This window comes from Diabrotica undecimpunctata, chromosome 6 (genome assembly GCF_040954645.1).
Source record: "Diabrotica undecimpunctata isolate CICGRU chromosome 6, icDiaUnde3, whole genome shotgun sequence".
Classification (NCBI taxonomy): Eukaryota; Metazoa; Arthropoda; class Insecta; order Coleoptera; family Chrysomelidae; genus Diabrotica; species Diabrotica undecimpunctata.
Genome location: NC_092808.1, coordinates 17,596,704 through 17,623,776, shown reverse-complemented (window position 1 = coordinate 17,623,776; position 27,073 = coordinate 17,596,704). Strand labels below are relative to the sequence as shown.

At 35.1% G+C, this 27,073-nt stretch overlaps 1 protein-coding gene and 1 long non-coding RNA gene across 7 annotated transcripts in view; both read right to left on the bottom strand.

The window, feature by feature from the left end:
* The window catches only part of raw (NDT-like domain-containg protein raw), a 410,674-nt gene that overhangs the window by 67,912 nt on the left and 315,689 nt on the right, over positions 1–27,073 (bottom strand). The gene's annotated exons all lie outside the window — the stretch shown is intronic.
* On the bottom strand, positions 19,336–27,009 carry LOC140444760 (uncharacterized). The gene is made up of 3 exons (XR_011951334.1): positions 26,984–27,009; positions 26,534–26,904; positions 19,336–20,045 (listed from the first exon to the last, which is right to left on the bottom strand). It is a non-coding gene; the product is annotated as an uncharacterized lncRNA (long non-coding RNA).

Sequence of the window (27,073 nt, the reverse complement as noted above, 5' to 3'; positions counted from 1 at the left end):
ATTTGTGGCGAGTCAGCTGATGTTAATCTGGACAGTATTGAGGCTTGGAAAAAAAGCTTACAAATGATATTAAAAGACAACTCACCAAAAGATGTCTACAATGAAGACGAAACGGGACATTTCTATCGTGCAATGCTCAATAAGACATTGATAAGTGAAAAGTGTTTGTAGTAAAAAAACTACTAACTACATCAAAAGTAGGCCTTTAAAAGCGAGGTTATTTAACAGTTTGTGTTCTGCTATGGATTCTGAGCATACGCAGTTATTGTTGCATACAGAATTAAGATGGTTATGTCGCGGACGTATCCTTCAAAGACTCTAAGAACTTAAAGAGAAGCTGTTAGTATTTTTTACTTGTGAATAATCTAAATATGCCAATTTCCTTAGTGATGACACGTGGTGACCAAAGTTGCGTTTTTGGCAGATTTGCCAAAGGGAAATTGTATGTTTTAAATAAGGGCATGTATGGAAAGCAAGAAAACATCCTCACCTCTACTGATACAATCAGTTCCTTCCAGCAAAAGCTTTTACTGTGGATAAAGAAAGTTGAAAATCAAGCCATGTGGGACATGTTTCAGTTAACAAACAATTGCAATAGAGAACCAAATCTGTCACACCATTTTTTCAAAACTCTTAGTAAGTTGAATGACAGTATCAAAAAGTATTTTCTCTCCCTCGATACGTCATCAATGGACTGGATGGATGGATGGAATGGACTGGACTTATGACATGGCCTTGTTTACTACTGATGCAGAGAGTGAACTGATAGATATCAAAAACAACCGTGGACTTAAACTTAAGTACAGTAAACTAGTTGAAGAGGCAGAGGCTCAGTTAAAACTGAAGAAAATCAAAGGTAATGTAGATGTTGCATCATGCTGGATTCCCCTCTTCAATTAATATCTACTGGTCACAAAGAAAGCTATGAATGCAATAATACCGTCATCGAGAACAAAAATCGTTCACAGCGAAAATCTTTATAGGAGGACTTGGGGTGTGCTCGTCTACAATAAGCACAAATATCGCATTATATATATGGTGTCAATATTTTTAATTAGACGGACATTCTGTTTGATACTCCATTATTTTTTATTATCAACTCGTCTCTTTTAAAACAAAATATATGTTTGTAAGAGCATTAAATTTTTTTTATTTATTTAAAGGCAGCCGCATCAACGATATTGGTTATTAGCGGATGGATTTAATGTAAACAATAATGATTACAAACAACAAATAAATAACATACTTATATGTGGTCCATTATATTACAGTCTCTTAAAAATTTCACAATATTTTCACTGGTACACTCACTAAAAATATCTCTTATAACTGATGGAATTTTATTAGTTAGTCTATTTGGGACACTCCGTTAATACGTATTTCACTGTTAACGGCACGGCACAACTCATACATTTTGGTTGAGGTTCCTTCTTCATGAGATATTCATGTGTGAGTTTGCTGTGTCCTAATCGGAGTCTGGTTAATACAACCTGAAGGAAACGGCTAGGGACGTTGTTACTCCATCGTCCAAAATGAGGTTTAATTTCTTTTAACTTTGAGGATTTTTCTTCCCAACATTTAGTCCAATTACATATCAGCTTTTTTTAAAGTACGAATTGAGATCTTCTGCTAATGGTTTTATTGCAAATGTCTGATATTTGAGGAATTTGCTATTTCTAAGCATTAAAATTTTGTTTTCTTAACTTTCCTAATTAGTTTCCATAATGGGAACAGCATTAACTCAATGAATTATGTTTTATATTATATTTAAAAAAAAAGTAATATGTAAAAAAATCACAAACAATATATTATGATTATACTTATTATAGAGGTTATTTACCCAAGTATGCCGTAGCTGAACGAGTTTTTAAGTTAGTGTGTCTCAAGCTAAAAAAGGTTGAGAACCGCTGATCTAATACAAAGAATCATCAGTGTATAGCTCTGGGAAAGATTGAGAGGGAAGACTAAAGAAGACACTGTGAGAGACACTCAGATAAGAAATATCTGTGAAAAAAATTACTGTTGATATGACCTGAGGTAGAAATATAGGTTGAAATCTAATTTGAGAAGCCGACTCTGTTTAAAAATAAAGGTAAAAAAAATTGAAGTTTTTCTGGAAGAAACTTTAAAAAAGATTAATATTATATAACAATTTTTCTCACTGTATGATACAATATATAGGTATGTTAAAACTTATAATGGTTTTAATGTTCTTTCTCTTCTGTAGAACATTAAAATAGGAAAAAATTTATGTCCGATTAGCCATTTTTATTTTTAGTTAGAAGTATTTCACATACGGGTACGATACGGGACGTATACAAAGATATAAATGAGCTTGATGTCATGGCTATATTTAAGAAAGAAAGCTATCCTCGGACATTATCATAATGGTCATTGGACACAAATACAGAGCCGGACTTTGTGTAAAGTATATGTAGATTTCACCAATTATTACCGGAATTCGGAACAATTTCCTAATATTGTACAGTTAGGATATTGTTCAGTTTCCATAATGTAAACTGAAAAATAATTCAAGAATATCAGAAGACGGTGATAAAATTGAAAGAGCAAAAAATTATAAGCATCCATAAATTTTAATTAACAGGACAAAGACTGCCTCAATAATTCAGGAACATTAAAAAATACGTAATTGGTACCATAAAATTCAACTTTAGCGATAGAGAACAAACACTACAGCAAAAAGAGTTTATATTCGTAGTGCATTTTTCAGAAATTAATACTACTTGCAACTTTCTGGACGTTTAAAAGTACCTGTAGATATCCACTTTTGCCAACGAACGCAGAAATGTTTTTTAACAGATTATGTGTTGCTTAGCTTCTAATGAATGTGTGTATATCACAAGTAATCCAGTCGTCAGAGATGAAAATGCAACCCCTAAAAAATCATACAAACAAGCTGAATTTTGCCGATAATATTAATTTTGGGACCCTAAAAAAATGCAAAAAAGTTTACCACTTTTACAACCGGGCTTTTTACTAAAATCCTCTTCGTAAGGGGGTAAAAACTCAAAAAAATCGATTTACCAAGACTCTGTAAGCCGCAGAATAAAATAAAAATGTAGCTGAGATCATTTTAAACAAAAATGTTTATTAGCACTTCTTGTGTAGAATGAACCGTTCTCTCACAAACAACGTTTGAAGCGACCGTCGATTTTGAATGCCATTTACGCGCGCAAAATCAATGTTCAATAAAATTTGTAACAGCTCGACGGTAAAAACTCGATATCTTTTAATTCAAGTGTCCTATCGACAAAAATCAAGATGCGTTTTAAAGGTAAAGAGGTCAGCTTTCACATGCAATTTTTGTATTTTGTCGCAAATGAGCTCAGATTTTATAAAGATGTTAAATAAATAAACGTGGCGCGATTTTTGCCATTTTTTATGATTCTCATGAGATAAAAACAATTTATCCTTTCATTGACTGGCCACTATGAAGTTTCGATTACTAGAGCCTAATCTTTAAAACCTATAGCATGCAATTTTAGTTTTGTCTTTTGGCAACAAATGTGAGACATTTGAAATATGCTAAAATAACGCTGGATTTTAAACTTTCTCGTAACAAACGATCTAAAACGCTTAAAACTTTTTTTCAATTACACTAGTACGTTGTTGAAATGACTTGAATTAGTTACACTGTTTTATTGAACTTAATTACAACTGAAATTAACATTTTAATACGTGAAATAACGGACTGTACATTTCTTCGATGCGGTATGTCTGACGGCCGCTAGCAGAGAGCGGGCTTGTTGAAATTGACTTCTCGCAGTTGATATGCGTTGAAATACAGTTTTTGTATTTTTCTGCAAATAAAAACTCAATTTTTGAAAAGGTGTTAAGGGCGTAAGCGCAAAATTTCGGTCCAATGCATTTTAAATGCTATCTCTTAAATGAAAGAATACATTATTATAGAGGGCCGAAAGTCCCTGAAAACTTCTATAATGTTTATTTTAATAAGTTACAGGGGTGAAAAAAAGATAAAATTTAGTGCGATTTTGAATTTCAAATATCTCATTCAAAAAAACTTTTTGTTTATTCTAAGGGACTTTCGGCCCTCGGTAATAATGTAATCTTTCATTATGTGTTTAAATTTTTCAAAAATATTTGTTAGTTTTCTCAGGATTCGAAAAAATTGAATGCATTTAAGAAGCATTGGTCCGAAATTTTGCGCCAACGCTCTTAAATAAATAAACGTGGCGCGATTTTTGCCATTTTTTACGATTCTCGTGAGATCAATAAAATTGATCACTTTCATTGACCAGTCGTAGTAAAATTTTCATTTTTAGAGATCAATCTTTAGAACCTATGACATGAAATTTCAATTTTGAATTGTTGCAATATGAATAAAAAACGCAAAATTTAATGTTTTACATTACAAACGATCGCGGGAATGCCTCCAAGAAGACGGTTTTGGGTGTAGTTATAGCAGAAGTTTGATTCTTGCGAAAAACGTATGGAGAAAACTTAAATCAACATGGAAACATGGTGTTCCAGTCAACTGCGAGAAGTCAACTTCAACAAGCCCGCTCTCTGCTAGCGGCCGTCAGACATACCGCATCGAAGAAATGTACAGTCCGTTATTTCATGTATTAAAATGTTAATTTCAGTTGTAATTAAGTTCAATAAAACAGTGTAACTAATTCAAGTCATTTGAACATATATTTTTGGTCTGTCCGAGTCCGATGGATAGAAGATTGCGATAATATTGATGCAAAAACAAGTGAGTCCTATTTTCAATATTCAATTTCCTAACCTCATAAATTTACAAAACGCATTTCATCACCTTATATCATACCTGTAGCCGAAATTTGTTGGTTAAACCAGTTTCCTATGCTGTGGTAAACGCATAGGTATATTTGTATATACTTATGAACTGATTATAATCGTTGCCGATTAGTTTAACATCTCCGATTTTAAAATATTCATAACACAATTCAAAAAATTGGTTCTTTTCATTTTCAAAGCTTTTTATTTAATGATTTCAAGTGTTTACTAAAAGCTTTACAATATATGTATGAATATGTACGTTCATTCTAACGTAAAAACAAGTTTTTTTATTACTTTGAGAGTGTGAAATTTATGTTTTCATTTATGCATTTGATGTTAGAAATCTCACAGTAGATTGTATTCCAATTTATTTTACATAATGGCTGATCTTAAAAAACTAAGACGTAAACAAGGTTCGACAGCGGTAAAGGGGTGCCCTCAAGGGGGAGTATTATCGCCTCTGCTGTGGTCTTTGGTTGTGGATGACCTTCTCACTAAGTTGCATGATTCTGGTTTTATAACCCAAGGTTACGCAGATGACCTAGTTGTTACAATTAGAGGCAAGCATGACCAGACTATATCTAGTCTCATGCAAACTGCTCTTAACGAAATTAAAAGTTGGTGCTCGAAAGAGGGCTTAAATGTCAACCCCAGTTAAACGACTTTGATACCTTTCACAAGGCGACGTAAATACAATTTACAGGCTCCAACTATGAATGGCATCATATTAGACTATTCCAAGGAAGTAAAATATCTGGGGGTAACCCTAGATCAAAAACTCACCTGGAATAGTCATATTGAAATAATTTTATCCAGAGCTTTGGTGGCAAGTTGGACCTGCCGCAAGACGTTTGGAAAAACTTGGGGCCTACAACCGAAAATGACTCTCTGGTCATATAAAACAATAATTAGGCCCATGGTCACATACGCATCATTCGTATGGTGGCCAAAAACACAACAAACAACAGCTAACGCCAAGCTTCAAAAAGTGCAGCGGCTAGCTTGTCTGGGAATCACAGGGGCAATGTCAACATGTCCCACTGCAGCTCTAGAGGCGATGCTGAACCTTCCTCCCTTGCAGTTCTGCATAAGGAGGGAGGCAGTAACTACCGCCTTAAAACTGCGACAGACACAAATAATGAAACCTGGAGATCTAGTTGGCCACCTGAAAATCTTAGAAGAAATTCCATTGGATTCTAAGGACATGCCGACAGATGTTATGCCAGTCAAATTCGACTTTGAAACACCCTTTGAAGTGGTCATAAAAAACCACCAAATGGGTGAAGAAATTGAACCAAAAGTGGAAGAAGGTTCACTCGTATGGTATACGGATGGATCTAAGATAGATGAAAGGGCAGGAGTGGGAGTTACTGGGCCCAATTTCAGGCTATCTAAATCTCTTGGAAACGCCCCAACTATCTTCCAGGCAGAAATACATGCTATAGACATAAGTGCCCAAGAATGTCTCAACCGAGACACCCGTAGGGCAAGAGTCCTTATTTTATCAGACAGCCAAGCCGCCTTAAAGGCTCTAAAGTCATTTACATGTGAGTCGAAGTTGGTTTGGGACTGTAAACAATCTCTCAAGAAGCTGGCGGAACGCAACAATGTAACTGTGATGTGGGTGCCAGGTCACAAGGGAATTGCAGGAAATGAGGAAGCTGACAGCCTCGCAAAAGAAGGAGCTAATACCCCATTCCAGGGTCCGGAACCCTTCTGTGGACTATCGAAAAGCCACATCAGAGAGGAACTCCGTACCTGGGAACTCAATCAACTAAGATCATATTGGTCTAACACACCAGGACAAAGGCAAGCAAAAAGGCTCATAAAAGTGTCGCCTACTGCAACAAACCGCCTTCTCGAAATGAGTAAAAAAGATATCAAAATGGTCACTGGCCTTCTCACTGGTCACTGCCCTCTGAGATATCATCTCAAGAAGATGGGCAAATCAGATAGTGAGAACTGTCGTTTCTGTCACAATGAAAAAGAAACGACAGAACATATACTATGCAACTGCGTAGCACTGTTCTGCAAAAGACGAAAATTCCTAGGAGAGGTCAGTCTGGCGTCCTCTGACATAGGAAACAAGTCACCTAGGAAGCTAATCAACTTCATCAGAAGTATTGGCATTCTAGAGTTTAACTAGATTAAGGTATGCACAAAAGATCTCTATAGGTCGAAGTGCGGTGAGGCCGCATGGCCTTAACGACCTCACATAATCTAATCTAATCTAATCTAAGGTTCGATTAAACAACAATTGACATATTTTATTTCATTTTTTAACAAAATTAAAAAACTATATGATGATGGTGAACATATAGAACATACAATCATTTTTGATTTACAACAAAGATCTACAAAATTAGGTTCATTATATGATGAGTTTAATGATTTACAAACCGTCGAATTTTTACCGTCGAGCTAATACAAATTTTATTAAACATTTATTTCGCGCGTAACTGACATTCAAAATCGTCAGTCGCTTCAAGCGTTGTTTCCAAGAGAACGATTCATTTCCGAACATACAAAAGTCTTGAAATATACAAAAACAGGGATACGAATATTTTGCAAAATGGAGATTTCAAATTTGATGCTTGGAATGTTGCCAGATTTACCTTTTTTTATATCGTGAGTGACTTTGGTTTTTTAAATACAACTCTCTGTCCATTGTATTATTATTGGAATCCTCACTTCAATACGAGTTCAACCATGTGTAACACTTGGTATTTTATCTAGTCACGAAAATCTTAAATAAATAAATAAATTAAGGACCCTTAATGTTCCTCAGTCCAGCTCTGGTACAATATGACGTCCATGTTCACGTGATTGTTTACGTTTACAAATTTGGATTTTAAATTGAACTGAAATATAATTGAAGAGAAAACGCGATGCAATTATGTGAACAGTAAAAAATCAAGTGGTCAAAATGTCTTTCTTGTCACAGAAATGCTTTTTTAATGATTTTAGTTCAGTTTTTAAAACTCTACAATATTTAGAAAATAAATTTTGTTACTAAAAGTTTATAAAGCCGGTACTGCAAAGTGTTAGTCCGATGAAAACAACGGTCAACTGTTTACATGCCGAACGTTAGCCATAGCCTGACCTTTTGATTCGCACATAAATATATCACAATAAAAATGAGATCACCTTTTTAATGATTGGATTATTTTTGGGGGTCGACGTTTTGGCAGCAAGGCGTCACATACTTTGAGAACACCGTCGAATATTTTTTATACGATTTAACTACATAAATAACTATAACAAATTCATCTGTAATTTATAAATTTTCAGTAGCATATTTCAACCTGGTTTATTTTATTAGGTACATGACTACAAATTCGATATTAAACAATAACGTAGATTTAAAAAAAATTTAAATCACTTATTTGTGTTTTGTTATAATAAGGAAACAGTGAAAGTCCAATGGCGCTATAGCCCAAATCGAGCCTTGGCCTCCTCCAAACTATGCCTTCAACCTTGCCGATACCGCGCCAATCTTCTCCAGGTTCTCACGTCTAGCAAATTTTGCGCATCCGCTGCCACTTTATCCTCCCACCTTTTCCGTGAACTTCCTCTTGGTCTTGCGCCCTGCATTTTACTATCTAGGGTTCTTTTTGACAATCTTTCGGTCTCCTTTCTAACTACATGACCAGCTCATCGAAGTCTTTGAAGTTTAACGAATTCTGAGATCGGTACCTCTTTGAACAGTTGGTAGAGTTTATGGTTGTACCTAGATCTTCATACTCCGTTTTCTTTAATATTGTCTTCCTTAGGACGTTTCTTTGAAGATTTCCAGCTTTCGTTTTGTGTCTTCTGTCATCACCCTTGTCTCACATCCATAACATTCTATTGGTCTGATAATAGTTTTGTAGACCCTGGTTTTTGATCTCCAGTGTGTGTTTTTGGTGCGGAACACATGGGCGAGTGAAAAGTAAGCTTTGTTTCCCTTTACTACTCTTCTTTGAATTTCTGGTTCTTCTGTTCCATCCATGTTTAATGTAACTTCCAGATATGCGAAACTTCTTACAGTTTCAATATCGTCCTCTTATTCAACTGTGCTAGGGGAAAGTTTACTTATTATAACATACAAGTCTGATACTGTGAAATGTCTAATATTCCTTGCCATGTCGAGATTCGTTGGTCTTAAGTGGGTGATCGACGTGCGAGCCATAATACCGCAGTTTTAAGAACGACGGTTTTACTCGCGGCTCGTTGGTGCTGATCGATTAGCGAGCAAAACGGTCATTGTCAACCGTCCACAGCTAACATATTGTGTTCAGACGAGCCAAGTAAAAAATAAAACAAACTGACAAGCCGCGAGCCAGGCTCGTAGGTATATAAAACCGCGGTATTGCAATGATACACTGACGAGCTTTACCGACGAGCCACAAAACCGCAGTTTTACTCGCCTGTCGATCATGGCCTTTACATGTATGAAGATCATTTTTCGTAAATCGTACTATGAAATAAACGACCTAATGAACGAAACCAGCCTGGTATTTTCCTACTATCCGTTCTGCATATGGTGTCACACGGTGACATAATACTGTGAACAATATTTTATACGCTGCATTTACAAGCATAATTCCTCTGTGGTTAGAGCATTCAAAGATATCTCCTTTTTTGTGTATGGTGCAAAGTATTCCAATCAATTTTTCTTTCCTGTATACTGTTCAATCTGGCTCAGGAAAAAGTAGTACGTATGTCACAAATCACAATCATTGGTTAAATATATAATAAATCACGGCAAATCCATGCCTATGCTGATGATATAAATATTGTTGGGAGAACGGAAAACGCTGTACGAGAGGCGTATGTATCATTAAAAGAATCAGCTACAAAAATGGGTTTAACAATAAACACCAACAAAACGAAGTATATGAAAATAAGCATGCAACCACAAATCCTACGACCACTTGTTATAGAAAACGACGTCATCGAAGCAGTGAACGAATTTGTATACCTGGGAGCGCTCTTTAACACTGAAAATAATACTACCGCAGAGATAAACCGCAGAATTTGCACAGTCAACAGATGTTATTTTGGGCTCAATCTTCTCCTTAAATTCACAATTATATCGAGAAATACAAAAATAAAAATCTACAAACACAATAATACGCCCAATTTTAACATATGGTTCAGAGACCTGGACTCTAACAAAAAGTAATGAAAACATGTTAGGATGTTTCGAAAGAAAAGTACTAAGGCGAAACTATGGAGCAGTGAATGACAGCGGAGTGTGGAGGAGACGATACAACTTCGAACTTCATAGAATTTACCAGGAACCAGATATCGTAAAACATATTAAGATAGGACGTCTGAGGTGGATAGGGCATGTAATGCGGATGGAACAAAACGGCCCAGCTAGAAAAATGCTCCTTGATAGACCAATTGGTCAGCGAAGAAAAGGAAGACCCAGAACAAGGTCATTTGATAACATTTGGGTTGTAAAGCCAGAATAATCATGATGATAATGATCGGAATTGTAGGTATGGTTGTGGTTGGGTAAATAAGAAACGGAAGTGAAAAAAGTGGGGTACGAATTAGTTACGTTAGGATCATAGACACATAATACAAGATAAACTGATCATTGCTATACAAGTCCGTTCCCCCAGTGCGACAGAGAAAATTGACGCAAATCAGTTCCTGCATCTCTTTCTAATTTGCCAGGTTTATCGACCACGTAATATAAATGACCAATGAGAAGGTCACAGAAGTCCTTTCCATTGGTCATTTAGGTCAGGTGGTCGATAAATCCGTCCCATTAGACAGAGATGCAGGGACTGCTTTGCGTCAGTTTTTTCTATCGCTCTAGGGGAACGCGACTACATTGAAGCAGTCAGCCTATCTTTTATTGTATGTTTATGGTTAGGATAGCTAGGTTAGGTTAGGTTAGGTTCATTAAGACCATAGAGATATAATAAAAATACACTGGGCGCTGCAATACAAGTCCGTTTCCCCAGTGCGACAGTTAAAACTGACGTAAAGCAGGCCATGATGAAAAAGATGCATAGAAAGAGATGCAGGGACTGCTTTGTTTTCTCTGTCGCACTGGGGGAACGGGCTTGTATTGCAGCGCTCATTCTATTAGTATTATATGTCTATTTATTCGGGTCAGACAGAATTTGCTTCACCTCTTTCGAGACTCGCCAGCCGCCACTGAAAAGTTGTCTACGGGGCAAAAATGTTTTGGAAACACTGATTTAGAACGTAACAGGCATTACTGAGGCGTAGATTTTTCGTCTGTGTCACTTTAATAAATTAATGTTCAAATTAGCAACAGATGTAAAATTAGCTATTACTAATAAAACCAGCAATCCAATGATTATCTTCAAACAAAAATAGGTAATAATAGATACTAAACTATTACACGTTGGTGTTGACCGATTAGTTCATTGCTAAATTGTTTGCGAAAGCGTAAATTCAAATACAGGCGTCATTCGGATATAAAAAAATAAGTCCATAAATCTTTATTAACTAGTTCTAAAATTATTAGCTACACAACGAAATCAATAAATAAAAGAAGGTGTGTAGAATTTTAATTAACATAATCAATATTGGTTGAGTATTTTGCTCTAGGCCAAAAAAGTTCTAATAAAAAAATAACAATTCTAATACAAGCAATAAATAAATGGTTGTCAAAAAGAGTTTCTTGAAGAATTGTTTACAAAATATTGCAGTATTCAACAAAACAAAAAAGGAAGAACAAGGAAAGAACTACACGTGAACACTGGTGAATACATTTACTTTTGGAGTATATTCAACCGTTTACTTTGGATTGCTGTGCAGGAAAAGTTAATAACAAATTCTTCCAATAGTTGAAGCACTGTCGAAGAGAAGCAAAAATACGGTTTTAAATGATAATGTATTTTACATTCATACAATCATTAGTGCAAACATAGAAGAAATTTACAAATTCTATTGTTTCTAATTTGTAGTGGTAAATGTTGAGTTGTAGTACTAGATGTGTTATCTAAATCACTACACACTCGTAAATATTTTTGAATTTAAACGTTTTTTATTGAAAAATTACCAGCAGTTGAAAGGAAATAAAAAGGTTATACGTATGTGTTAAGTTGAAAGTTTAAACTCGAATGCCTGATTTTGGTAACTGTTTCAATATAGTCCCTAAGAAGGGCGGGTGTAGTTAAAAAACATATAAGCCACACTGACGCCTTGCCTTTCTATTAGCGTAAACAGTAAGTATTTACTGATAAGATAATAAGAATAACACTTACATTATTTTTTATGAGAAAATGAAAACATATTAACTTACAGTGTAATTAGTAATGAGATCCATACTCATGATCACTGTCGTCGGTATCTTCATTTGTATTGTAAATGATGACGAGGTGAATGCTTTGATGCGTTTTCAAGCATCCAATACCCTTCTATCAACTATTCTCATTTCCGCACACTTTTTACTCAAATTGTAGGAATAGCAGTATTCAATGCTTCTTGCCACGTTTCCACAACTGCTGCGTCACTGTAACCGTTAAGTCCAATATAGTTACCGTAGTAGGTTTTGGATATTCCCCAAATTTGTTCAATGGGATTTATTTCAAAATGGTAAGGTAATGTTCTTAACACATTATGTCCAAAACTAGGTATAATCTGGTCTCCTATGAATATTTTCGGTTTTCCATTCCTTTTGACTAACTGTAGTAATTCCGGCTTGAAAGAATCCTGAGGAAATGATATATCTTCATTCGGCAACTATTCTATTATTTTATAATACTCTCCAGTAAACGAAAGCACCTTCAAAAGAATATCAAAGACTCTAGCTTCGACTATCATGACCACCAGTTCTGCACCAGTGCAGAACTTTTTGAAAAAAAATTCTCTTTTGAAAAATATACCTGAAATAGTGTAATCGTCATGGATAACACAGTCGTCAGCTACAAAAAACGCCAAACAGATAGTACTAAAACTGAAATTCGTGAGTATTTTTTAAAAAAACGATATTTATTTTGAAACTAGTTATAACAAAGAACAACTACTAGTGTTAAGTACATTTAACATTAAAAAGCTATATGTATGTGATAACTTCGCAAAGCAAATGAGGCATATAGTGTTACGTCTTCCTTCGTACCATTGTTTATTTAACCCTATTGAGCATAATATGTGGTATCAAGTCAAAGTAAAGGTGAGGGCGGAAAATAGTTCTCCTATTAATTAAAACTGTTATAAATAATATGTCGGTAAAAAGCTGGAAAAATTCAGAACAACATTATTGTAAAAGTTGAACAGTGTTATCTGTCTATGCAAAGTTACAATATACATCATCATCAGTAGCATTACAGCTCGTTATGAGCCAAAGCCTTCTTCAGAACAATCTTCCATTCGCACCTGTCTCTGGCAACTCTTCTCCATGCTAACTCCGATGGATTTTAGATCATCCTCTATGTTATCTTGATACCTAAATTTTGGTCTTCCTCTGGCTCGTCTTCCCACTGGTCCTCTTCGGTCGAAAATTTTTCTGATCGTTGTAGCCACAAACCCTGTTCTTGGATTCCTCCATATATTTTTCTTAGAATTTTTCTCTCGAAACGTTTAAGCAATTCTTGGTCGTTCTGTGTAAGTGACCACGTTTCGGACCTGTATGTTAACACTGGCCTTATTAGTGTTTTATATATGGTAACTTTAATTTTTCTGGGTAGTTTTGCGGCCATATGTTTCCTCAAGCCATAATAACACTTATTGGCAAGCACTATTCTTCTTTTAATTTCTTCGCTGACATTGTTGTCTTTGGTCAGCAGCAAGCCCAGGTAGACGAAGGTGTCCACACCTTCCAGTTCCAGATCATCAATTAATAGTCTAGGTATCTGGTTGCCTGATCTAGTACAATACATATACTTGGTTTTCTGTGCGTTTATTTTTAATCCCATTCTAAGTGCAGACGCCCTTAGTGATCGAAATGCTTCGATCAGAGATTCTGTGGACCTAGCAATAATGTCTATGTCATCTGCATATCCGACCACTTGTACAGATGTATTAAAGATGGTGCCATTCGTATTAATATGGCACTCTCGAATTACTTTTTCTAGTGCAAGGTTAAATAAGAGACACGACAGTCCATCTCCCTGTCTCAGTCCATTTTTACAATGGAAGGGTCTGGAAAAGTCGTTTTGGCTGACTACACTCTCTACGCCTGTGAGTGTAAGTTCCGTTAGTTGAACAAGATGAAGCGGCATTTGAAATTCCACCATAGCCTGTAGAAGTTTTTGTCTGTTGACTGAGTCGTATGCGGCTTTGAAATCCACGAATATGTGGTGGGTGTCAACTCCGAACTCAAGCGTTTTCTCAAGAATCTGCCTGACTGTGAAGATTTGATCCGTTGTTGATTTATTGGGTCGGAAACCGCACTGGTAGTTCCCAACTATTTGTTCAGCATATGGGATCAATCTTCTGTACAATACGTTGGACAATACTTTATATGCCACGTTAAGTAGGGTGATGCCCCTATAATTATCACACACCATCATATCTCCCTTTTTGTGAAGAGGGTGCATTACACCTAATTTCCAGTCCGCGGGCGTTTCCTTCCGTTGCCAGACTTTGGTTACTAATTTATACATGCGTTTAAAAACGGTGTCACCACCATTCTTAAAGAGTTCGGTAGGAAGATTGTTCAAACCGGGAGCTTTGTTATTTTTCAGTTTTAAAATGGCTTCTCTAATTTTTTCTTCGGTCAGGGGCGGCTCTTGAGGGTTTTCTTCCATTTCAGGCAAAGTAATTTCTATTTGGTCTTCTTCACGACTATCGCTAAGCAGTTCTTCAAAATGATTCGCCCACCTGTTTAGTATCTGTTTTTTGTCACTAATTATGGAACCATCTCTATCTTTACATGCTGTTATTCTGGGTTTGAATTCTTTTCTGCAGCTGTTTATCTTCTGGTAGAATTTTCGCGAGTCTTTTCTATTGTGGCGGTAAACAATCTCGTTTAGAGCGTTTTCGTATGACTCTTTCTTTTTCCTTCTAAACGTCCTTTTTTCTTCTCGTCTAAGATTTTCATAGTTTTCCAGGTTTGATCTCGTTCTGCGCTGCTGAAGTCTCTTATATGCTTCATTTTTCTGTTGGTTAATGGATCTACATTAATCGTCAAACCAATCTTCTTACATAATCTTCTTATAATACAATATACAACCCATTGTAATTAATCCAAATGGGAACTTTGACAGTGAGACAGAATTAGATATGGAATAATATTTATTATTAATGTTTGTATTATTATGATATGATTTCTATAGCGATCAATTTAAGCAATAAAACCTTTTTTTAAAATAAAATGGAGGTTTTCAAATAAAATCGTTGTATCATTATTTTTACCTGTAATTCTGATATTTTGTCACTAAGGACAAATAACTTTGGTTATTTGTTTGAAAGCTGGAATATGCAAAACAATTTTCAAGTATTTAAAACTTTTTTGTTTGCTCTGCATAATTCTGAAAATTAAAAACTTTTTTAAAAATTTAGACTGCAAAATTATTTTGCGAAAACTGCTTGGTAGATTGTGCTGAAATTTTGTGTAGTGTTTTTTATATTAAAAAGATTTTCTGGGTCAATTTTGATGGTTCTATGTGGTTTTTAAATACCCGAAAAAGATTATTGAAAAAATATTGATTTTTGACACTTTTTTTTATGATTTTTGCTAATTTTGCAATAATAATATTTTTTTCAATTTGCAATCAATTTTATCTTGTAGAAAATTTAATTACAAAACTTTTTTCTCATCACTAAATTTTTGTAAAATGCATAGCTGCTGAGATATAGCAACGAAAAGAAGAAAAAAAAATTTTTTTGACAAATTGTTTAATAAAAAATTTAGCTCACCTTTTGAAATATCCGCATAGTGAAATTATCATTTCGAATAATATTTCGGAGCGACTAAAGCAAAAATATAGGATCATATACGATTTACCCAACCCAGAACTGATACCGCCTTTATTTCTTTACTTTATTTGTTTACTAAAAGATATAATTCTCTCAATATAAATATATAGACATTTAACACTTATATTTAATTTTATATAATGTATAACCAGTTCCGTATTAAACTAAGAAAATTTGTTTCCTTCGACAATGTTTTTAACATCTCTCATCTTTTAATGTTAATTTTTATTAAGCGCAGCAAGTCGGCATTAAAATTATAGAGCGAATCTTAACGATTCGTCAAGCAAATAACACATAATGACAACAAGTAAAAATTAAAATAACTCTTTTGCGTGTTTTTCCCAATTTAGTTTTAAATTGTGAGAATGCGACTGTTGCTAAAAGAACATTAATGTATTTAACTGTGATTAAACAAGACGATAAAAAACTATTTGGGATGCTAAAATCAGTCAAGGTAGGTGCATGGGAGAATGGAGAGAAACAGTAAATAGATACATGAATAAAGACTTAGACAAGAAAAGGTAGAAGACAGGTAACACTTATTTCATAAATCTTCGAAAAGTGAAGCTAGTTTCGATGTGACCGCCATGTTTTGGTGCCTGATTTTTCAGTAGATCTACTAATTTCAACTTCAATTTACTGATTTACTGAAACACTATATCGTGTTCAAAAAGTGATGATTATGTCAGTATTTAATTATTCTGGTGCCGGTTTGGCTTCAGTCAATTCCATACGATTATGCGTCCCCTCTCTTTCCTCATCTAAGAATAAAAATAATCAGTGGTGGTAGTAAAGTAAAAAGAAGTATGAACGAATTATTTACTGGCACAATATTGAGTAAAAAAGCTTCTGAAACTGCTAAAATCCGTTGAATAGGAGGGCCTATTGATTTTTTAAACAACTATACAATTTTTATGCTAATATCAATAATTTTTAAGCTAATTTAAAACAAATAGAATAACTTTTTCAATTTTCAATTAACATTTTCTTTAAAGTTTATAGCTAAAGTTCATCGAAAGACGTGTATTTAAAAAAAAATTAAGATTGGTCAATTAGTTCCGAAGATATAATCGATTAAAGTTGACCGGCATTTACAACAATAGTATGAAGGTTTGATGTCTGTATTTTAAACAAATACCTTTGTTGTGTCAAGTACTTGGTAGATATAAATGTTCACCTTTTTTTCTTTTGTGAAATCTGGTTAAAACGTTGATTTAAAACTTTAAAATACAGAAAAATCGACAACAAGCAGTGGTAGGAATAATTTCAGCAGTCCTAAAAATGAAATAACGTGGTCAAAATATCGACGCGCTTAAAAATTTCAATTATCTCGGCTTCTAGTGGACCAATTTTAATCACTTTTTTTTAACTGGGTTCCGTGGGGTAAGACTCTCAAATATAATACTTTTAATAGCGTATAATTATTTATTTTCCATGTTTTTACATATGACCAACCAATAAGACATATAACAGTAATGAACATATAATTATAGATATCTGTGTAAACAATAACCTGATTACCACGAAAACATTTTATATAAAGATGCATAAAGACAGAAATATATAAGGATTATGGATTGGAAAGAAGAACTATATTATATAACTGATACGAGGATTAAAAGTAGCTTAAAAACAAAGTTCAAAATCATAATCAAAAGTATCTCTCTAATGTGGTTTGTGAGCTAAAAACGATTAGTATTTATTGAGAAAACAGCCTTAGAAAAGTGGCTGGGTTGCCAACTTCATAGAAAATATTACAAACTACACATTTAATCCTTAAAAAATATTTAATAACAGGATATTAAAAAGACTCAAATCATCCATTTGTTCTCATATGGGTGCCATTTTGAAGAAACCAAGTTTCTCTTAACGAAATAGTGTACCTCTGATGGATCACGTGTCACAATTCTCAGGATGACTCCAGAATATACGATTGACTTAGCGGTAGTGAGACTTTACCTTGAAGAACATAGAATAGAGATGCGCTGATCGAGAACATCATACATCATATAACGGGGGTCCTACGGCGATTGCCGCTTCCCGCATTTCAGCCTCCATCTTTTCCTATCTCTCCAATCTCCCTCTTCTAAGCCTCTAGATTGCATTGTTTTTGTAATTTCTCTTCTCCAGGAATTTGGTGGTCTTCCCCTTTTCCTTCTTTCTGGCGGAACATACATTAAGGCTTTCTTTGGCCACCGCTCCTCCTCCATTCTCATCACGTGACCATACCATTGTAATTGCCTTCCTTGTATTCTATCTGAAAGAGTATCTCTAATTCCTATACGGTTTCGTATTTCCTCATTCCTGATTCTTTCCATTCTCGATACTCGACATGACCTTCTAAGATAATCCATTTCCACAACGTCTACTTTATCTCGTTCATTCTTTGTCATCGTCCAACATTCGGCACCATATGTGGTAATTGGTTCTACAATTGCTCTGTATACGCGAAGTTTGGTATGCATCTTTATTTTATTAGACCACAGTAATGAATTCAGTATTCGGATGCATTTTTTCCCTTGGGTTATTCGGTTTTGTACATCTATCTTAACTCTGCCATCTGCTGATATGATGCTTCCTAGATATTTATACTGGTTGCAGCCTTTTATGACTGCGTTTTCAAGCCTCAGATCTGTGGTATTTCCTCCAATTTTTAAATATTCTGTTTTGCTTATGTTTACAGTAATGGCATATTCCTCAAATAATTTTCGATTCATATAATTTATATCTTCCTCATCGGTTGCAACCACCACCTGATCATCTGCAAACAACAATGTATACAGAGTTTCTTGTCCCACTTCGATGCCCATAACTCTACATTTATTTCTCCAATTCCTCAATGCTTCTTGGACGTATATTTTAAAGAGTGTCGGTGACAAACAGCATCCTTGCTTTAGGCCTTTAGTGACTTTAAAATCATTTGAGGTTCTGGTTCCAATTTTTACACAACTAACTGTAATCGAGAACATTCTCGATGTAAATACTTTTGGTACATAAACGTAGCGCTCTTATGAGTAAGTTTAGTTTACTACAGTACTAGTTAACTACAGACCGATAAGCTTACTTCAAGCAGTCAGCAAGATTGTGGAAAGAATCATTCTCAGCAGACTCCAAGCGGAAACAGACCGGCTAGGACTAATTCCAAATATATAACATGAGAGACTATGAATACAGTAAGGCCATGACGAAACTAATCTCTTCATACTTGGGCAACCAGAGCTAATAGGACAGATCCTGTCCAAACTCGGAACTCCGGAAGCTGGAGTACCACAGGGAGCGGTCCTATTACCATTACTGTATATAATATACACCGCCGATGTTCGAAGAACAGCTGGAACACTACTCAGCCTTTACGCAGACGACACAGCCATTGCGGCCAAACACAGAAACATCGACATTGTGGTAAATACCTTACAAACAGCGTAAGACAACATAGAAGAATGGAGCGTACAATGGAAAATCGCCATAAACTCCGAAAAAACGCAAACGATACTCTTTAAAAAGAGAAGGCAAAACCCAGAGGAACAACTGACAGTGTAAAACAATCCCATCGGATGGAAAAGTGATGCTAAATATCTAGGAGTAATAATGGATCAAGGGTTAACTTTTAAAAAACATTTAGATACAGTATTACAAAAAGCAAACATGGCTAAAGCATCAATAAGAGGCATCACAGGTAGGCAAAGTAAACTACGAATAAAAACAAAATTAGACTGATAAATAGCATCATAATGCTTATACTAACATACGCATCTCTCGCATGGGGACATCTAGGCAATACGAATCATATAATAATTAATAATAATTCTTACAAAAAACTTAAAAAATGACTTAAATAAAATTTAAAAAATACTAAAAAACTAAAAGTCACAAGAAGATAGCAGGAATAAAGCGCTTAACGCAAGCGTGCATTGATCGGTTAGGGAACCACGTTGGAGTTCTTGTATCCAGGACTCCCACATGAAGAGCATTTGGCGGATAGTGTACTTCTATCACTCATCAGAGTGATATAGGGGGGAAAGGGATGGTCTGTAGTATTGGAGTACGGTGGTGTGATTCCTGTTCTTACACGAATTAATACACCTTGCTCCGATGAATTATTGTAACACCCGAACGTCATTTCAAGGGGTATACTCTCAGGGTAGTCTCTCAGGCTGGGTTCAATTCAATTGCTTGCTTACGTGAGTAAGTTTAGTTGATAAGATATCAGGTTGTAAACTTAAGTAAATAGTTTTAAATAAATTAGAACCGCTCACTTTATTTTAACCACGCTACATTATATTAAATAGCTTACTAATTTGTGGTACGTACATTTTTTGTCAACTTTGTTGTTCTTACATTTTTGGGTAGTCTCTAATATTACGTACCTGAAAAAAAAAAAGATATATGTTAAATATAACTAAAAAAAGTTGTTATAATAAAATACATAATTCAAGAATCAACCTGATTTTAAAGTATTACAATGTCAAGAACCACAGGTTCATTCCTATGTCTTGATTTGTATAATCAGCTATAGGTACTTGGAATATTATTTTACACTGTACAATTTACAAACCTATTTTTGAACAACCATGATGGCAAATATTTAAACATATAATTTTTGGACAGACTTTCAGCCATTAGCTATGTGAGCTATAAATAATTTTGTTATAATTTCGACAATTTACATTTTGCAGCTCCTTTAATCCCAATTATAAAAATTAGAGATAAAAAATTATATTAATTAATCAATCAGCTGGCAATTTTATAAGAAAACTGTCCTTGTACGAATGTAAATTGTATGGTAATTAATAACGACTAATGCTAAAGAATTATTGCTTGAAAGTGCTCCAATTTAAGGTAGCTTTAATACTTAGTAAGCAAGAAAAATTCAATATTAAAGAAACTCAAAAAGACGTAAAATATTCTGACTCACAGATATATATGGAGGGTTCCGAATACAAGTGAACCAAGTCCACTCTAGCTACATTTGAGCTACAGAGGTTTAAAGTTAAAGCTTCACAAAAACACCGGTTAACATATTGTTTAAAAGTATATTTTCAATTTAAGAAGGTCAAGGAGTAACTTGTGACATTTACATTGCTTTTATTAGCCAAATTTCATGTAATAATCCGAAAAATGCACAAAGGTGCACTTGGTTCACATGTATTCTGAAGAATTTTAGGAAAATAATCAACCAACTCCAAGTGTTGTTAATACACTTTATTTTTTAGCGATATATTAGAAATATTAAAACAAAATATCACTTCTTAGGCGAAAGGAAAAGTTAATTGACAAAAACAACGAATCATCGATGTCATTTCCTTCAGTCGCTTCGTTGTCCTGAATTTGACAAGTTGTCTGATTCCCTGGAAGGTTTCTGAAGTATCCATGGTGAATAGTGGGTATGTAAGGCAGCAGAGACAAAATGTTTTCCTTTTTTTTTTTAATTTATTTGTCTTCTGGTTGGGTAAAGCTGACCCTGCTGTACAGTCAACAAGATTTGCACTTCCACGGATCTAGGCCTTTTTTACTGGTATTTTTCGAGATATCCAAGGTTCGGAACCTCGGAATTTCCCAAAAAGCCAATCTTAAGCCAATCCTCAAGCAAATCACCTACCATGAGTGTCCTTTTTCCTGTTTTTGATTGAATCTTCGAGGATAAACCCTTCTCTTTATTAAATCGAATTCAGTGGAAGGAATGAGTGGCCTGGTATCATAAATTTTAAATTAGTGATTGTTTCCACATCCAATATAAAGTCTTGAACAAGTTTCAGTAGAGAAAGGCTAGTTTTTATATTCCTGTTTTGCCCACTGCATGAGTCAGAAAACATAACAACGTGTTTGAATATCCTGGCATGTTCATACAAATGTTTCCTAAGGCATGATCTTGAGAACCCTTCAGAACTAGATCTTCAGAACCCTTCCACCATTAGTCTCATCACAGACGTGCATATTGACAGTGTTATTAAAAGAATAAATGCCAAAGTTGTAGATATAAAGATTTCTCTTATAGTAGGCTATTAAAGTTGTGAGGTTGGGGAAAGATTGTGATTTTGACCTTTTAAAGTTTAAATGTACAAACATGTTTATCCTGCGAGGCTTCCGCGGCATCTTTTTTAGTTCTGCGCGCGCTTGTTCTGCTCTCCTCAAGTGGAGTTCTTTCTGGATTTTCTTTAAATAACTTGTCACAGTTGCTGCAACTGTTCTTTGATGAAGGTTTAAGTGCAAGTTAAAAAGTTTTAATATTTAAATTGTTCTCATTGTCCTTTCTTGTGTAGTGGCGTTGGTATAAGGAAATGACATTATATGGCTTAAGTCGTCAATTTTATGCGACGCTGCTTTTCCCCTAGCGTCGATAACGGCAGTAACTTCTGTTTTATTTAAACATCTGTATAATCTTAATCATCTTATTTGTAACATTGTAAGAAGTAGGTCTTACAAACCCTCAGTTGATTATTATGTTCATGTGGAATAACGTACTGATACACGTTTTGATTTTGCTTCTCCTGATCCGTCTCTTGCCCGACGTCTACTGACAGTTAAGGACCTAACTAAGCCGCGCAAAAAAACAGATTTGTTTTGAGTAATCTGCCAGTTTCCAAAATAAACTAAAAACAGATTTCAATGTATCTTCAGAAGGACTTCTCACCACACTTTCTGGGGCATTTAGAATCATATCCAGAGAGAAATATTATTTCTGCTAGATGTGTACTCTTTACAGCTGTTACGATTCAAATTCCTCTCACTGCCTTTTTGAGTTCCCCGGGAGCTTTCTTCTTCAGGATATGCCTTAATTTTCCCCATCTTAATGGACAGAGGGAGGAATGATGTTGTTGTTAGCAATATCCGAGGCAGGTACGATGATGTCACCAACAACTAAGGTAAGCAGCGCACATACATAGACTTCACAACGAAAAACTTGTACAACTGGTTTGAAAGAAAACTCTCACAGAAAAAAAAGACCACTTGGGCATCTCAGAATGCGATTCAGAGGCAATATTCAATCAGATCTGCAAACAATTAACATCTGATGGAAGACCGAAACATATGGAAAGTGGTATAGTCAGACCAGATCTACCCAGGATTTTATGCTGATGTATCATCATCCAGCCTCAAGAGTCCACTGCTGAACATAGGCCTCTTCCTCATGTTTAGAACCCCGTCTATCTTGCGCCGCTCTCACCCAGTTTTTATTGAGTCTCCTTAAATCGTCAGTCCATCTTGTAGGTGGTCGACCGACGCTTCTCTTGTCTTCCCTTGGCCTCCATTCCAATAACCTCTTTGTCCATCGCCCATCTGCCATTCTGGCTATGTGTTCTGCCCATCTCCATTTTAGTCTGGCTATCTTCTGGATGATGTCAGTCACTCCGGTTCTTCTCCTGATGTCTTCGTTGGTTATTCTGTCTCGCAGAGTTATTCCTAACATGGACCGCTCCATTCTTCTCTGCGTGACTCTCAGTTTGGTAGCTGCTGCTTGCTGCATGCTGATGTATAGATGATGCGGCCTAGAAAAAGGTGGAAAGATGCAATGAAAGAAGATCTAGAGAAAATGGGAATTACTGGCACAGAACCGACAAACATGGAAGGCAATAGTAAACGCGGCAAAGACTCACGAAGAGTTGTAGCGCCATTGATGATGATGATGATGCTATAATAATCTTGTTACGATCCTCATATTTTGCACACTCAACTCACTCATTGACTGTTGTGGCGAATGTTGATTCATCTTCGGCCTATACATCACTCGTAAAACCATAAAAAACATTTACAATTTATAACTTAATTTTCACAATAGAAATCTAAATTCAAGTTTTGAAACTTTGTCAAATATTTTACAAACTATAGAGATTTAATACGTTTAAGTCCGCGTAAACATATTTTAAAATTCACCTTTTTTGTTGTTGTGACTAAGTGCTGTTGACCTTAGCATATTACATGAAATATGGTGTCATTTATATCGAGTTCTCCCATTTTGTGTTCCTTCCATTACATAACAGTCAATTTCATAGACAATTAACGGATCAATTAAGTATTGCTAAAGAATAAGAATAAATTACTAAAGTTGTTTGACTTGGATTAAAACATCGCATGCTTCGTCCCACGGATATCATAATTGCGAATTTCACCTGGGCATGATGTCATTTCTATATAAGTTCAACCACAACTTATTTGGACACGTTCGACATTAAGTATTATATTATCGAATATGTTAAATTGTATTGTTTTATGCTTAAATCAACACTAATTAGTTATTCGCTTTATACTTTTACTTTTTATCGTTAAAAGATGATTTTTACGTCATTCTGAAATACACTAGTATGAAAAAAATGGCTTCGCAAATTTTATTATTCAGTATTAGAGCTAGCTTGGTAGTTTCAATTATAGTGTTTCGATTATTAATTTAGAGAGTTTGAATTCAACGTCTAGTAACGAAATGGAGAAAATATTGACTTTTTTATAAATAATTAATGATGATGTTCTTCTGGGGCTATTACAGTTATTTTAAGCTGTTTTTCATCTTTCTCTATTCTTGATTGCGCATACTCCAGCCACAAAGTTTTTATCCGGTAGTTTCTTCACTGTTTAAGTTCGTATGCATTGCTCTACTTCTCTTTCACTCCAGTTTTCCTGGATTACAAACTTCTGTACATTTTTGCCACAGGTACTAATCTTCTTCTTCTTCAAGTGCCATCTCCGGGGCGGAGGTCGGCAATCATCATAGCTATTCGGACTTTTGAGACGGCTGCTCTGAAAAGTTCATTTGATGTACATCCGTACCACTCTCTCAGGTTGCGCAGCCATGACATTCTTCGCCTCCCTATGCTTCTCTTTCCTTGGATCTTTCCCTGCATAATCAGTTGGAGCAAGGTGTATTTCTCTCCACGTGTAATATGTCCGAGATATTCTAATTTTCTTGTTTTTATTGTATTTAAAATTTCCATTTCTTTGTTCATCCTTCCCAGAACCTCTTTGTTTGTGACGTGTTCTGTCCATGATATTTTCAGAATTCTTCTGTACACCCACACCTCGAATGATTCCAGTTTTTTCATTGATGTTGCATTCAAGATCCAAGATTCCATTCCATAAAATAAAGTCGAAAAAACATAGCACCTCGCCAACCTAACTCTTAGTTCCAGTTTTAAATCCCTGGTACATAGCACTCTTCTCATTTTGTTGAAATTTGCTCTAGCCTTTTCTATTCTTATTTTGATCTCCTGGTTGTAATCATTTGTGGAGTTAATCATTGTTCCCAGGTATGCATATTTGTCCACTTGTTCGACGTTGGTTCCGTTTATTAGAAGATTCTCGTTATTTCTTTGAGTTTTCGATATTCTCATAAATTTCGTCTGCTTGACATTAATTGTTATACTCTTTTCCATACTCTGCTATTCTGGTCACCAGTCTCTAAAGATCTTCAATGTTTTCGGCTAAGATCACAGTGTCGTCCGCATATCTAATGTTGTTAATGGGAACTCCATTTACCTTTATTCCAGCTGTTTCACCCTCAAGAGCTTTTTCAGGACCTCTTCGGAGTAGGCATTAAAAAGAATTGGCGACAATACGCATCCCTGTCTCACTCCACATCTAATTTAAATTTTTTCTGACAGCTGTCCGGTAACACGTACTTTTGCTAGCTGTTTATAGTATAAATTTGATATGATCCTGAGGTCGTTGTAGTCAATCTTCTTTGATTTCAGGACATTCATTAATTGTTTATGTACTACGACCAAAGATGTTTAATATCCTTGTAAATACAACGGTACACAGATGCTGTGTTTTCTTAACCTCTTCAAGAACTGATGTGCTCTGCTTGCTAGCTGTATTCTTGCGGAATTTCGATAAGTTATCGTTGATTTAGAACTTGTTCTCTTGTTTCCATTTACAAATACGGCTTGTTTGGAAGCCATTAATATGGTGAAGTACCCTCTCGATGATTGATTGGAGGTTACACAAAGAACGGTACTAGGCTCGGGCTTCAGTCTGGTAGAGGTATCTTGGTCGGGGTTCTTGTTACAGCTCAAATATCACGGATCAATTAAAGAAGTACTTACAACACAAAGACAAGAAGTTAGAAGAGAAGATAAGAGATAAGAGAAGAAAAGTTATTTGGGCACCACCCTATTTTTAGAGGAACAGGGAAACCTTAAGGCACATAGAAAAGGATGACGAGAAAGGTAAGGTACAGCTAGAGAACTCACGCGAGAATAAAGTAAACCGTGAGAGATAAGGTATCGGAATTATGCGGTACACTCCTAATATTTCGACACATATACTCAAAATATACGATCAAACAAATAATAATATAATTCAATAAAAAATGCCTAGAAGAGAAACACAAAAATATAAATTCAAATTATATAAAAAAATATAAAAGAAATAAAAAGCAAATAGTTCTTTAACAAAATTATATTTAGGTATATTTGTTAAAGTAAATGTACTATACCAAATTTTATTGAACAGTTAAATGGCATGATTATTGCGTAACTTATTATTAATTACAAACAAAAAATATCTCTTTGAAAAATAGTTATAAATAATTTAGTATCCTCAAGAATTAGAAAAAGGCAAGGAACATTATAATTATATCTACGTCAATATTTGGCAAGCAAGTGAATTTTATGCCTTGAGGATACCTAAACATGAAGTTACTAGGTTTTTGATCGTGATCACTTCAAATCTAAGAATAGAATTTATCAGAAATATAATCTACATATAAAATAAATTGTACGTTATTTATACGTATATATTATCCTGTATTTTTATACTCAGTCAAACTAAACCTCCATAAATAAGAAGGTAGACTGAACTGGAGTCATAAATCAACTTCTAAAGATTTCGTTATCACAGTTTAGTCAATAAAACTTATACTCACGAAACAGGTGTATTCTTCGCCCTCAATAAGGCACTTGACTTCGGTCCGTACAACAGGTAGTTGGGATGACACGCCCACAATAAATTGCGGTCTTCCTAACGTAATTGCTTAGATTGTCTTAGGCCGACGAAAAGAGGCAGCTAGACCGGAGTAGTACAGGTAGTTGAGATAAAATGAAGATGACTGATGATCGAGGTGAACGAACGTAGCGGTGAATGCTTGAATAGTGTACACGTATGAACGGTGTAAAATATGAACGGTGTAGAATATGAACGGTGTAGAATATGAATCGGTGTAAAATCTGAACGGTGTAGAATCTGAACGGCGTAGAATCTGAATGGCAAACAGAAGTGACTTCAATTGGAAGACGTCTGTTTGACAAAAGAGAAAATAATTAATATAAGACACACTGTGTAAAGATAAATAAGGGTGAATTGAAAATCCACTTACCGCCGATTGTCGAAGATAAGACCGCTTGCCACAGGAACCAACTTGGAAATGAACATCGGATTGTGAACTTAGAGGGGCTTAGACAAGCGA